Here is a 12,366-nt window from a genome sequence, read left to right on the forward strand (position 1 = left end):
TGAATTATAAAGTGTTTGGTCGGCTACTCACTACAAATTTTAAATTATTTATTTCATTCAAATAGAATATCTCACTGTGTACGAAACAAGAGTATCAACAGGAAAGAGAACACAGGCTTGTATGGAAAATTGACATGCAGATACACAGAATGTGCACAAGAGCAGTGTGAATTTGAAAGGAAAAGACAGGAATAATCTGTCAAACAAATCTACTTTCTTAGACTTTGATTGAGTTCCGCCTGCTCCAAGAGGGACACTGGGCAGCAAGACTCTGCCACCAGCCCCAGTCCATCACAGTCCCTTTCACTCCAACCTAAGCGGTATCCCAGTGTTGGAGGTCCTTCACAAATATATTTCACCACGTCTTCTTTGGGTCACCTGTAGCGAATAAAGTTTTCTTTCCGAAAGTAGTACGTTATGAATGAAATACCGGTTTCAAGATTTTTCACAAATCTTATTGTTACTAAAGGGTCCGTTGGTTCTGTACAGAGCGTATAGTGGATGAATAGACATGGAAGAGCAATAGGTTGGCATGGAAGTTGGGTGGAGAGGCATAGGTTGGCATGAAGGATCTGAGGGGCCATGTGGAAGCTGAAGGAGCATAAGTTGATGAAACTTACCTTTCACATGGTTCCCTCATCCAGATGGAGGTTCACAAATCCTCTTAGAGGCTGTGAACCACAAGTCCATTAAGAACTGGCATAACTCCATGAAAATTTGGGGGATTAGCGGATGTCTATCCTGGCTATGGAGCCAATCTGCATCCTTAATCCCCACTGGTGAAAATTGGGGGTGCAAGTACTGGGATCAAGAATCTCAGAATTGGTCCCAGCCACCATTTTCCTTACTTCCACGGAGTCTCTCTAAACCCATAAAAATCCAACCCAACATTTCAGACTAATGACCTTTCCAATTTATTTACATTGTCAATATCTTGCCTTACCTGATTTTCCTGTTCACAGTGCCATTCATTCAGCTTTAACGCAGAAAGTAGGGTGAACTGGTTCTCACTCTCGTAAATCAATTTTGTCAAGGCCGCCATGTGATCAGCTGGCAGAACATTTAGATATGGAATGACCTATTCTAAATAGTTTTTATTAAGGCGGGATGTCTCTTTCCAGCAATATGATGGAGAACATATAATTCTCAACTTTGTAAAATTGTAAGCGGTATAATTAATGGTCTACATATTCCAATTTAGAATGTGAAAAATCACCATACATTGAATGCTACTGATAGTGTAAAATTGAGGTGAAAATAGAATTTGACTCAACTATTACGCTCCATTCTGTTGAATGGTTCATGAATATTTACTGCTCAGGTTCACTTCATTAAAAATAGCTACAAAAATTAGTACCAGAGAGCACTTGGCCGTCTTGAAACCAGATATCAATATCGTTTAAATGTTGAGGAAGGAAAGGGAGAAACAATGTGATGAAAAATAAGACTTGCTGTGAGAGACAGGACAATGGATTGATTTGTTTTTTTGTTCTTGGGATATGAGTGTCACTGGAAGCCAGCATTTATTGCCCATTCCTAATTGCCCTTGAGAAGGTAGTGGCAAGCCACCTTCTAGAACTGCTGCAGTCCATAGGTGAATGGTGTGCCAATCAAATGGGTTGCAAATGGGATGATGTTGAGCTTCCTGAGTGCTGTTGGAGCTCTACTCAGCCAGGAATGTTGAGACTCATATGCTGACTTGTGCCTTGCAGATGGTGGACAGGCTTTGGGGAGGCAGGAGATGAGTGACTCACTGCAGAACTCCCAGCCTCTGAATATATTATTTAAATGTCTGGTCCATTTAGGTTTCCAGTCAATGGTAACCCTCAGCATGTTAATGATGGAGTATTTAGCGATAGTAATGTCATTGAACATCAAGGTGAGATGGTTAGATTCTCTCTTTTTAGAGATGGTCTTTGACATTTGTGTGGCACTAATGTTACTTACCATTTATCAGTCCAAATCTGGACATTATCCAAATCTTACTGAAGCACTCTGTGCCTGCATGCAGCTTCTGCAGAATCTTCCTCAAGCGGAAATGGACTAACTGTTGATTTGTTTTAATATTGGTTGAAGGATGAATTCTAGTCTGGAGAATTAAACAACTCATTGGTACAAACTGTCCAGTCTCCAGATCTCTAATAGTTGGATGTACAGCAGAAGATCTGGTTCAGGATCCTGTAGGAGTCCTGACAGACCAATGTGGGATTGTCCAACAGACCAATGTGGGATTGTCCAGCAGACCAATGTGGGATTGTCCAACAGACTAATGTGGGATTGTCCGACAGACCAGTGTGGGATTGTCCAACAGACCAGTGTGGGATTGTCCGACAGACCAATGTGGGATTGTCCAACAGACCAATGTGGGATTGTCCAACAGACCAATGTGGGATTGTCCAACAGACCAATGTGGGACTGTCCGACAGACCAATGTGGGATTGTCCAACAGACCAACGTGGGATTGTCCAACAGACCAACGTGGGATTGTCCAACAGACCAATGTGGGATTGTCCAACAGACCAATGTGGGATTGTCCGACAGACCAATGTGGGATTGTCCGACAGACCAATGTGGGATTGTCCAGCAGACCAATGTGGGATTGTCAACAGACCAATGTGGGATTGTCCAACACACCAATGTGGGACTGTCCAACAGACCAATGTGGGACTGTCCGACAGACCAATGTGGGATTGTCCAACAGACCAGTGTGGGATTGTCCGACAGACCAATGTGGGATTGTCCGACAGACCAATGTGGGATTGTCCGACAGACCAATGTGGGATTGTCCGACAGACCAATGTGGGATTGTCCGACAGACCAATGTGGGATTGTCCAACAGACCAATGTGGGATTGTCCAACAGACCAATGTGGGACTGTCCAACAGACCAATGTGGGATTGTCCGACAGACCAATGTGGGATTGTCCGGCAGACCAGTGTGGGATTGTCCAACAGACCAGTGTGGGATTGTCCAACAGACCAGTGTGGGATTGTCCAACAGACCAATGTGGGACTGTCCAACAGACCAACGTGGGATTGTCCAACAGACCAACGTGGGATTGTCCAACAGACCAATGTGGGATTGTCCAACAGACCAATGTGGGACTGTCCAACAGACCAGTGTGGGATTGTCCAACAGACCAATGTGGGATTGTCCGACAGACCAATGTGGGATTGTCCGACAGACCAATGTGGGATTGTCCAGCAGACCAATGTGGGATTGTCAACAGACCAATGTGGGATTGTCCAACACACCAATGTGGGACTGTCCGACAGACCAATGTGGGATTGTCCAACAGACCAATGTGGGATTGTCCAACAGACCAATGTGGGATTGTCCAACAGACCAGTGTGGGATTGTCCAACAGACCAACGTGGGATTGTCCGACACATCAATGTGGGATTGTCCGACAGACCAATGTGGGATTGTCCGACAGACCAATGTGGGATTGTCCAACAGACCAATGTGGGACTGTCCGACAGACCAATGTGGGACTGTCCGACAGACCAATGTGGGATTGTCCGACAGACCAATGTGGGATTGTCCGACAGACCAATGTGGGACTGTCCAACAGACCAATGTGGGATTGTCCGACTGACCAATGTGGGATTGTCCAACAGACCAATGTGGGACTGTCCAACAGACCAATGTGGGATTGTCCAACAGACCAATGTGGGATTGTCCAACAGACCAATGTGGGACTGTCCAACAGACCAATGTGGGACTGTCCAACAGACCAATGTGGGATTGTCCAACAGACCAATGTGGGACTGTCCGACAGACCAATGTGGGGTTGTTCGACAGACCAACGTGGGATTGTCTGACAGACAAATGTTGGATTGTCTGAAACTCTACACAAATATGTCTGACTTGGGCTCGAATCAGAGACTATGGGCAGACCTGTGGTCCTTATGTGGCTAATTACTCAGGAAATGCTGAACAGCTGAAAACCAGTTTAAACACTTGGGTAACTGCACAACCGATCGCTCCCTATCCCCCCAACGTCATCCCACTAACAACCCATCTACCCTCCTGACAACATCCATCCAGGGCCCCCGCAACTAATTCCTGACCTGACCATCAGTGTCTGCCCCCACCATCTGACCCAACTATCCCTCTGCTCCCATGACTTGCCCAAAATTCTGACATGACTACCCACCCCAGCCGATCCCACTGCCCACTCTGACCCAACTACCCCAAGACTGAATCTGACTACCCTCCCAACAACCATCCAACTTACACCTGGCTCCCCCAATCAACTGACTACACCATGGACACAAAACTAACCTCCAACCAGCCCCAACTATCACACCAACTACCTGCCTACCCCTGATCTAATTACCCAGGCAAAGCTACCCACCCACCATTTAATCACCTGCCCGTTCACCCACTCCCCAACTATCCATTCCCTCACTTACCCGTTCCCTCACATATCCACTCCCCAACCTATCCAGTCATCCAACTGCCCACTCACCCAACTACCCACTCCCCAACTATCCACTCCCTCACCTACCCAGTCACCTAACTAGCCATTCCCCCATCTACCCACCCTCACCTACCCACTCCCTCAACTACCCAATCACCTAACTACCCACTCCCACACCTACTCACTCCCCAATCTACCCACACCCTCACCTACCCATTCTCCCACCTACCCACTCCCCCACCAACCCACTCCCCATCCACCCACTCCCTCAGCTACCCCCTCACCCAATTACCCACTCACCCAACTACTCACTCACTCAACTATCCTCTCCCCAGCCTACCCACATCCTCACCTACCCTCTCCTCCACGTACCCACTCCCCCACCTACCCTCTCCCCCATCTACCTATTCCCCCACATACCCACCCTGACACCTATCCACACCCCCACCTACTCACTCCCTCACCTATCCACTTCCTCACCTACGCACTCCCCCACATACCCACTCCCTCACCTATCCACTCCCCAATCTATCCACACCCTCACCTACCCCCTTCCTCATCTACCCACTCCCCTACCTAACCACTTCCTCACCTATCCACTCCCTCACCTACTCCTCCCCCACCTACCTAATCCTCTACCTACAATTCCCTCACCTATCCACTCCCTCACCTATCGACTCCTCCACCTATCCACTCACTTAGCTACCTACTCCCTCACCTATCGACTCCCCCACCTATCCACTCATTTAGCTACCTACTCCCTCACCTATCGACTCCCCCACCTATCCACTCATTTAGCTACCTACTCCCTCACCTATCGACTCCCCCACCTATCCACTCATTTAGCTACCTACTCCCTCACCTATCGACTCCCCCACCTATCCACTCATTTAGCTACCTACTCCCTCACCTATCGACTCCCCCACCTATCCACTCATTTAGCTACCTACTCCCTCACCTATCGACTCCCCCACCTATCCACTCATTTAGCTACCTACTCCCTCACCTATCGACTCCCCCACCTATCCACTCATTTAGCTACCTACTCCCTCACCTATCGACTCCCCCACCTATCCACTCATTTAGCTACCTACTCCCTCACCTATCGACTCCCCCACCTATCCACTCACTTAGCTACCTACTCCCTCACCTATCGACTCCCCCACCTATCCACTCATTTAGCTACCTACTCCCTCACCTATCGACTCCCCCACCTATCCACTCACTTAGCTACCTACTCCCTCACCTATCGACTCCCCCACCTATCCACTCATTTAGCTACCTACTCCCTCACCTATCGACTCCCCCACCTATCCACTCACTTAGCTACCTACTCCCTCACCTATCGACTCCCCCACCTATCCACTCACTTAGCTACCTACTCCCTCACCTATCGACTCCCCCACCTATCCACTCACTTAGCTACCTACTCCCTCACCTAACCACTCCCCCACCTATCCACTCATTTAGCTACCCACTCCCTCACCTATCCACTCCCTCACCTACCCACTCACCTAACTAGCCATTCCCCCATCTACCCATTCCCCATCTACCCACTCCCTCACCTACCCACTCCCTCACCTACCCACTCCCTCACCTACCCACTCCCTCACCTACCCACTCCCTCACCTACCCATTCCCTCACCTAGCCACTCCCCAGCCTACCCACTCTCTCACCTAATTTATGTTCCTGATCTTTGCTCATCTTTAATGACAAGATGCAGATGATTTGCTATTTCAACATCCTGTGCCTAGCACCATCTGCCCAAACAATCCGTCCAATCTTAGCTGTGTTCAAAGCAATCAGTTGGCTTTCTTACTTATTCTCAGGTTACCCAGTGACACCTCAGTTCCCTTTCATTTATACCCAGCTTGCTTGCACCTCTGGCAATGTAGCATTTGTGACAAAGAACAAAGAACAAAATCAGCCCAGGAAACAGGCCCTTCGGCCCAACGAGCCCGCACCACCATCTCAACACCACCAGTCCACCTCTCTACCCATGACCCCTGTCTAATGTTTTATGGCCATCCAGATTGAGGGAAACTGATTTAGGGACAATTTATTCCTGCCAATCAGCCTAACAGCACATCTTTGGGGTGTGGGAGGAAACCGGAGCACCCGGAGAAAACCCACGCAAGCACGGGGAGAATGTGCAAACTCCCACAGACACCGGCCCAAATCCATGTATCTGCACAGCAATCAGCGATAGTCACTGAGCTGTCGTCTTGCCCAGTATCTGGTCCAGTTTAAGCACACACTAACGACATGAAGCACTAGGCCAATCTCGAACAACCAAGAGCAGCCCCAGTACGACCCATCGCGTGTATGCCCCTCGTTGGACACGAGGTGGACCGACTTAAAACCTGTGAATGAAAAGAGAAAAACATTATTATCATACCATTACCATCATTTACATTACCAGGGACGCCCCAATGCTAATGACCCTTATTTAAAACAATCTCCTATATCCACCCATCTCCAACTCAGTCATGTGCCTGTCTAAGTTACTCTTAAAGGACTCTAGTGTGTTTGCCTCCACCACCTTATTTGGCAGCGCATTCCATACCCCCACTACCCTCTGTGTGAAAAACCTCCCTCTAATATCTGTGTTGTACCTCTCCCCCCTCACCTTAAGTCCATGGCCCCTTGTCCTACATGTCTCTATCATAGGAAATAGCTTACCTCTGTTTACTCTATCTATACCCTTCATAATCTTATATACCTCTATTAGATCCCCCCTCAGTCGGCATCTTTCAAGGGAAAAGGGCCCCAATTTCTTCAATCTTTCCTCATAACCCAGTCCTTCCATACCAGGCAACATCCTGGTAAACCTCCTCTGCACTCTCTCCAGAGTCTCCACGTCTTTCCGGTAGTAAGGCGACCAGAACTGGACGCAGAACTGCAAATGCGGCCTAACCAACGTTCTGTACAACTGCAACATTAGACTCCAGCTCTTATATTCTATACCCCTTCCTATAAAGGTAACATACCATAGGCTTTCTTCACCACACTCTCCACTTGCACTGCCACCTTCAAAGATTTGTGCACTTGCAGCCCCAGGTCACACTGCGATTCTATACTCCTTACGGGCTTACCCTTTACCATATAACTCCCCACTACATTATTCCGGCCAAAATGCATCACCTCACATTTATCCGGATTAAACTCCATTTGCCATGTATCTGCCCAATCAACCAGCCTATCAATATCCCGCTGTATTGCCAGACACTGCTCCTCACTGCCCGCCAATCCAGCCATCTTGGTGTCATCAGCAAATTTGCTGATCACACCACCTACTCCCTCTTCCAAATCATTTATATACACTACAAAGAGAAGAGGTCCCAGTACTGAGCCCTGTGGCACACCACTAGTGACAGACCTCCAGCTAGAAAAAGACCCCTCCACTACTACTCTCTGACTCCTCTTTGCAAATACAGTAAAAAGTCTGACAACACCAGGTTTTAGTCCAACCTATTTATTTGATAATATACTCACAAGCTTTCGGGGTTAGTCCCTTCGTCAGGTGAATGGAGAGTTCTGGCCTCAGACAGAGCATATAAAGCACAGACAGTTTAGAGATTACTGATTAGAATGCGAATCCTTACACCTAACCTGCTGTTCAAGACCTGAAGTGGCTGATAATGTGAGTGGAAGGAGCACTGATCACAGTTTAAAGAGATGTGTATTGTCTCCAGACAGTACAGTAAGTGAGGTTTTGCAAACCCAGGCAAGTCACGGGGGTTACAGATAGTGCGACATGAACCCAAGATCCCTGTTGAGACCGTCCTCATGTGTGCGGAACTTTGCAAGCCAGTTCTCTACCCATCTAGATACCTGACCACATATCCCATGAGCTTTAATCTTCTGTACCAACCTACCATGAGGAACTTTCCTTTGATTTAAGTAATTCTTTCAATAGGTTCTACCCCTAACTTTTGACTTGCCCTGTGTACCTTTGGCATCTTATCAGATCTTTCTGTACCACTCTGTTTCAAAAATTAATTTGAGAAGTTCCTTTCATAGAATCCCTACAGTGTAGAAGGAGGCCATTCGGCCCATCAAGTCTGTACCAACCACAATCCCACACAGGCCCTTGTCCCATAACCTCCCGTTGCTAAACCCCCTCACACTGGGATCAATGTAGCATGGCCAATCTACCTAACCCAGCACATCTTTGGAGTGTTAATAAGAGTAGGAAGGACTACTACTTACAGGGCGAAAAGCTGCAGCAGGCAATGGTGCAGAGAGACCTGGGGGCCCTCGTGCATGAGTCGCAAAAACCCAGCCTACAGGTGCAGCAGGTGGTCAGGAAGGCGAATGGGATGCTGGCCTTCATAGCGAGGGGGATTGAATATAAAAGTAGGGAGGTCTTGCTGCAACTGTACAGGGCACTGGTGAGGCCGCAACTGGAGTACTGTGTGCAGTTTTGGTCGCCGCACTTGCTCAAGGATATTTTGGCCTTGGAGGGACTGCAGAGGAGGTTCACTAGGCTGATACCAGAGTTGAGGGGGTTGAGCTATGAAGAGAGGCTGAATAGACTGGGCTTGTACTTGTTAGAGTTTAGAAGGATGAGGGGGGATCTTATTGAGACGTATAAGATGATGAAGGGGATGGATAGGGTAGAGGTGGAGAGGTTCTTCCTGCTCAGAAAGGACAGCAGGACTAGAGGGCACAGCCTCAAGATAAAGGGGGGGTGCAGTTTAGAACGGAGTTGAGGAGGAACTTCTTCACTCAAAGGGTGGTGACTCTCTGGAATTCTCTGCCTGTTGAAGTGGTGGAGGCTACCTTGCTAAATATATTTAAGACGCGGGTAGATAGGTTTTTGATAAGCGAGGGGATTAAGGGTTATGGGGAGAAGGCAGTAAAGTGGAACTGAGACACTTCAGATCAGCCATGATCTTATTGAATGGCGGGGCAGGCTCAAAGGGCTAGATGGCCTACTCCTGCTCCTATTTCTTATGTTCTTATGAGTGTGGGAGGAAACCAGAGCACCCAGAGGAAACCCACGCAGGCATGGGGAGAATGTGCAAACTCCACGCAGACAATGATACCAGGCCAGAATTGAACCTAGGACCCTAGCACTGTGAGGCAGCAGGGCTAACCGCTGTACCACCATACCACCCATTTCTTTCACATGAGGAGTACATTCGTTGTCATTTTGTTAATGATAGTAGTCAGTTAATCAACAAAGGTCGCTTCAACAAGTAATTAATGAATAATCAACACTCAATGATCTAATGACTTTCTTCTAGTAATATCACTGTGAGAAAATGGACCGACAAAGCCAAGCTTCCAAATTCTGAGAAAACTAAAGTGTTTACTGAAATAAAACAAAAAATTCTGGAAAAACTCCGCATGTTGGGCAGCATCGATGGAGAAAGAAACAGAATTAACATTTTGAGTCTACATGACTCTTCTTCAAAGCTAAAGAAAGAGAGAAATATAATGGATTTCATGTATGGTTAGTATTTGAAATGTGGGAGAAGTTGAGACAAAGGATCTGCATATACAAGTACAAACAGATGAACAGACTTGAACCTGATCCCAGACTTATCACGTAGATTAGCTGATGTGTCATGACATCTGAATAAACAAAGTTCTTAAGTACTGAATTTGCAGGAAAAATGACATAAATCACAATTGTTTTTTCAGTGGGAGTTCAGACTCGAATCTCTCGCACTTTGTGCAATGCAGAGGTCACAATTATGAATATCATTGAAAGCTCGGGGGCTGGGGCCTGTTCACGTTGGAGTCTGACAGTTCCAGAACACTGCGCACGCACAGCGAGGCCTAACTGTCAGCCTGCACTTTGCTAGCCAGCTCAATTGCTGGCCAGGCCTGGACCCCTGCAGTGCCTCCCCCACCATTCCCCCCATGGCCCGATTGCAGCCCCCATGAGCATTCCCCAGCCAGGCCCGACCCCACTCCTGTCCTGGAGCACCCAGCAGTGACGATCTTCCCCACCCCAGCATAACACCCCCCGCACGGAGACAGACCCCTCCCAAGAGGCAGAACCTCCCCACCGTCACAACACAGACCCCCCTCTACCCCAGCAGGCCTAACCCATGAGAGGCCGACCCCACCAACAAACCACTCCCCAGCCCAATCTAAGCATTGGCGTCCCTCCAAGCCCTGGCCGATCCTGTCTGTGGAGCGATAGCGGGACCCCCCGCCACCTCCACCGATTGCCCCTCCAGGGCCCTACCCCTTGGCACTGCTCATTAGGCCCTGCCCCCCCCTTGGCACTGCCGGATGCCTGGTGGGCAGTGGCAAGGTGCCCCCTAGGCATGGGCACTTTGCCCCTTGGGCAGTGCTGGGGTCACAGGCTGATACTGCCAAGGTGCCCATGTCCAGGGGACACCTCCCCCTCACCGCCCGATCCCCTGGGGGCCCCGATTGCCCCCCTTTAGTCCAGCAGGATCTCCCACAAGTTCCTTGAAAGTAGGGAGCTATCTAAACCCCGCTGGAGTGAAATTCTACTGGTGGGAGATGCTATCAGGCCTGGAGACTTCAGTCCCACACCTGATAATCACATTTAAATCACATTAAAATAACCTGTTGTTCCCAATGGTTTCCTGTGTGGTTCCGACTCTGCCAGATATCTGGTGGTGGGAAATGCACGCAGGTCGGGAATGCGTATGCAAATCCCACAAATTGGCACGTGTGCGAATCTCCCCGCCCGACCCACCAAAAAATGAACAGGTCCAAATGGGAGAATTGCCCCCACGGAGTGGAATCTTGAAAGGCACCAAAACAGAAAAGCTGTAATTTTATCATTATTTAGATGCTGGGAATATAGAGAGAGGTATTTTAACGTTTACAAGCCAGAGCAACAAATCTGTGGCCAGTTTCAGTTCGCTGGATTAAGGCTGGCCGACATTAGATCATACTGACTGGCAGTAAGTTACATGTAGAGGGTGAAGTGTTAACATATTGGACTAACCATCCTAGGATAGCAGCAGTGGTTAAGATTATTTTTCTGAGGCCCGAGGAGGCACTCCTTTCTATCCTGGTCCCAGAAAAATCATTTCAAATTTACCTTTGCTGGGCCTCTTCTCTCCCATTGCCCGTGGAACTGAATAGTGAGGACATGGAACATTTAGTGATCAGTTCTATCCTAACATGGAAATTGGGGTTTTAATTTTGTTTTTAATTTTTTACTCCATCCTTAAAGTTATAAAGCCAATGCTCAGAATGGATGGGGCAAACCCGAATCCATTCTTTGCTTGTTCCAAAAACAAAATTCAGAATCCAATTGAATCCAATCCAAGGTCCCCTTGAGAGAGAGAAATAAGATCCAAGCTGACAAGTTGAGGCACTGTGCCTCATCTTGCCCTTGATCTGACGTTTGATCTATAAGCTATAAAATTCCTAATTGCATATTAAAAGGTACCTGTTGCCCAAAACAGACAGGTATTTTAACCAATGAACAGCAGACCCTTTTTAAATGGTAATAACTGCAACAGAGCACTATCAGGACTGTAGTCTGCAACACCATTTTAACGGCACCATTTTCCCAATCAGCATAGGTTCTCCCTGATCTGCTGGGTGTTTCCAGCTTTTCCTATTCTTATTTCAGTTTTCCAGCATTCACCATATTTGGCCCTTGTCTTAGCAGCTTGATTCTTAGTTAATATGGGGCAAAAGATACCCAAACTGACATCTGCAGCTTTCCTGAGAAGAAAGTTGCTTTCACAAACTAAGTTGTCTGAATTTTCCATGTTTTTGCACACTTTGGATTAAATATTTTAGTTATTTGCTCATCCCATTTTCTTACAATCGGCACATTGGTCTGGCTGTTTTCTGTCCTGCAGATGGAAATTTTATTTATATCATCAAACTGACTTCTTTGTCAATGTTTAAGAAAATGAATTAACTGCCTAGCAGTCTCTTGTGGAATTTCGCAGGTGTGTCTAATTTCTCATCTGCGTGGCCTCAT

Source organism: Carcharhinus amblyrhynchos, chromosome 3 (genome assembly GCF_965287045.1).
Source record: "Carcharhinus amblyrhynchos chromosome 3, sCarAmb.v2.hapA, whole genome shotgun sequence".
Taxonomy (NCBI): domain Eukaryota; kingdom Metazoa; phylum Chordata; class Chondrichthyes; order Carcharhiniformes; family Carcharhinidae; genus Carcharhinus; species Carcharhinus amblyrhynchos.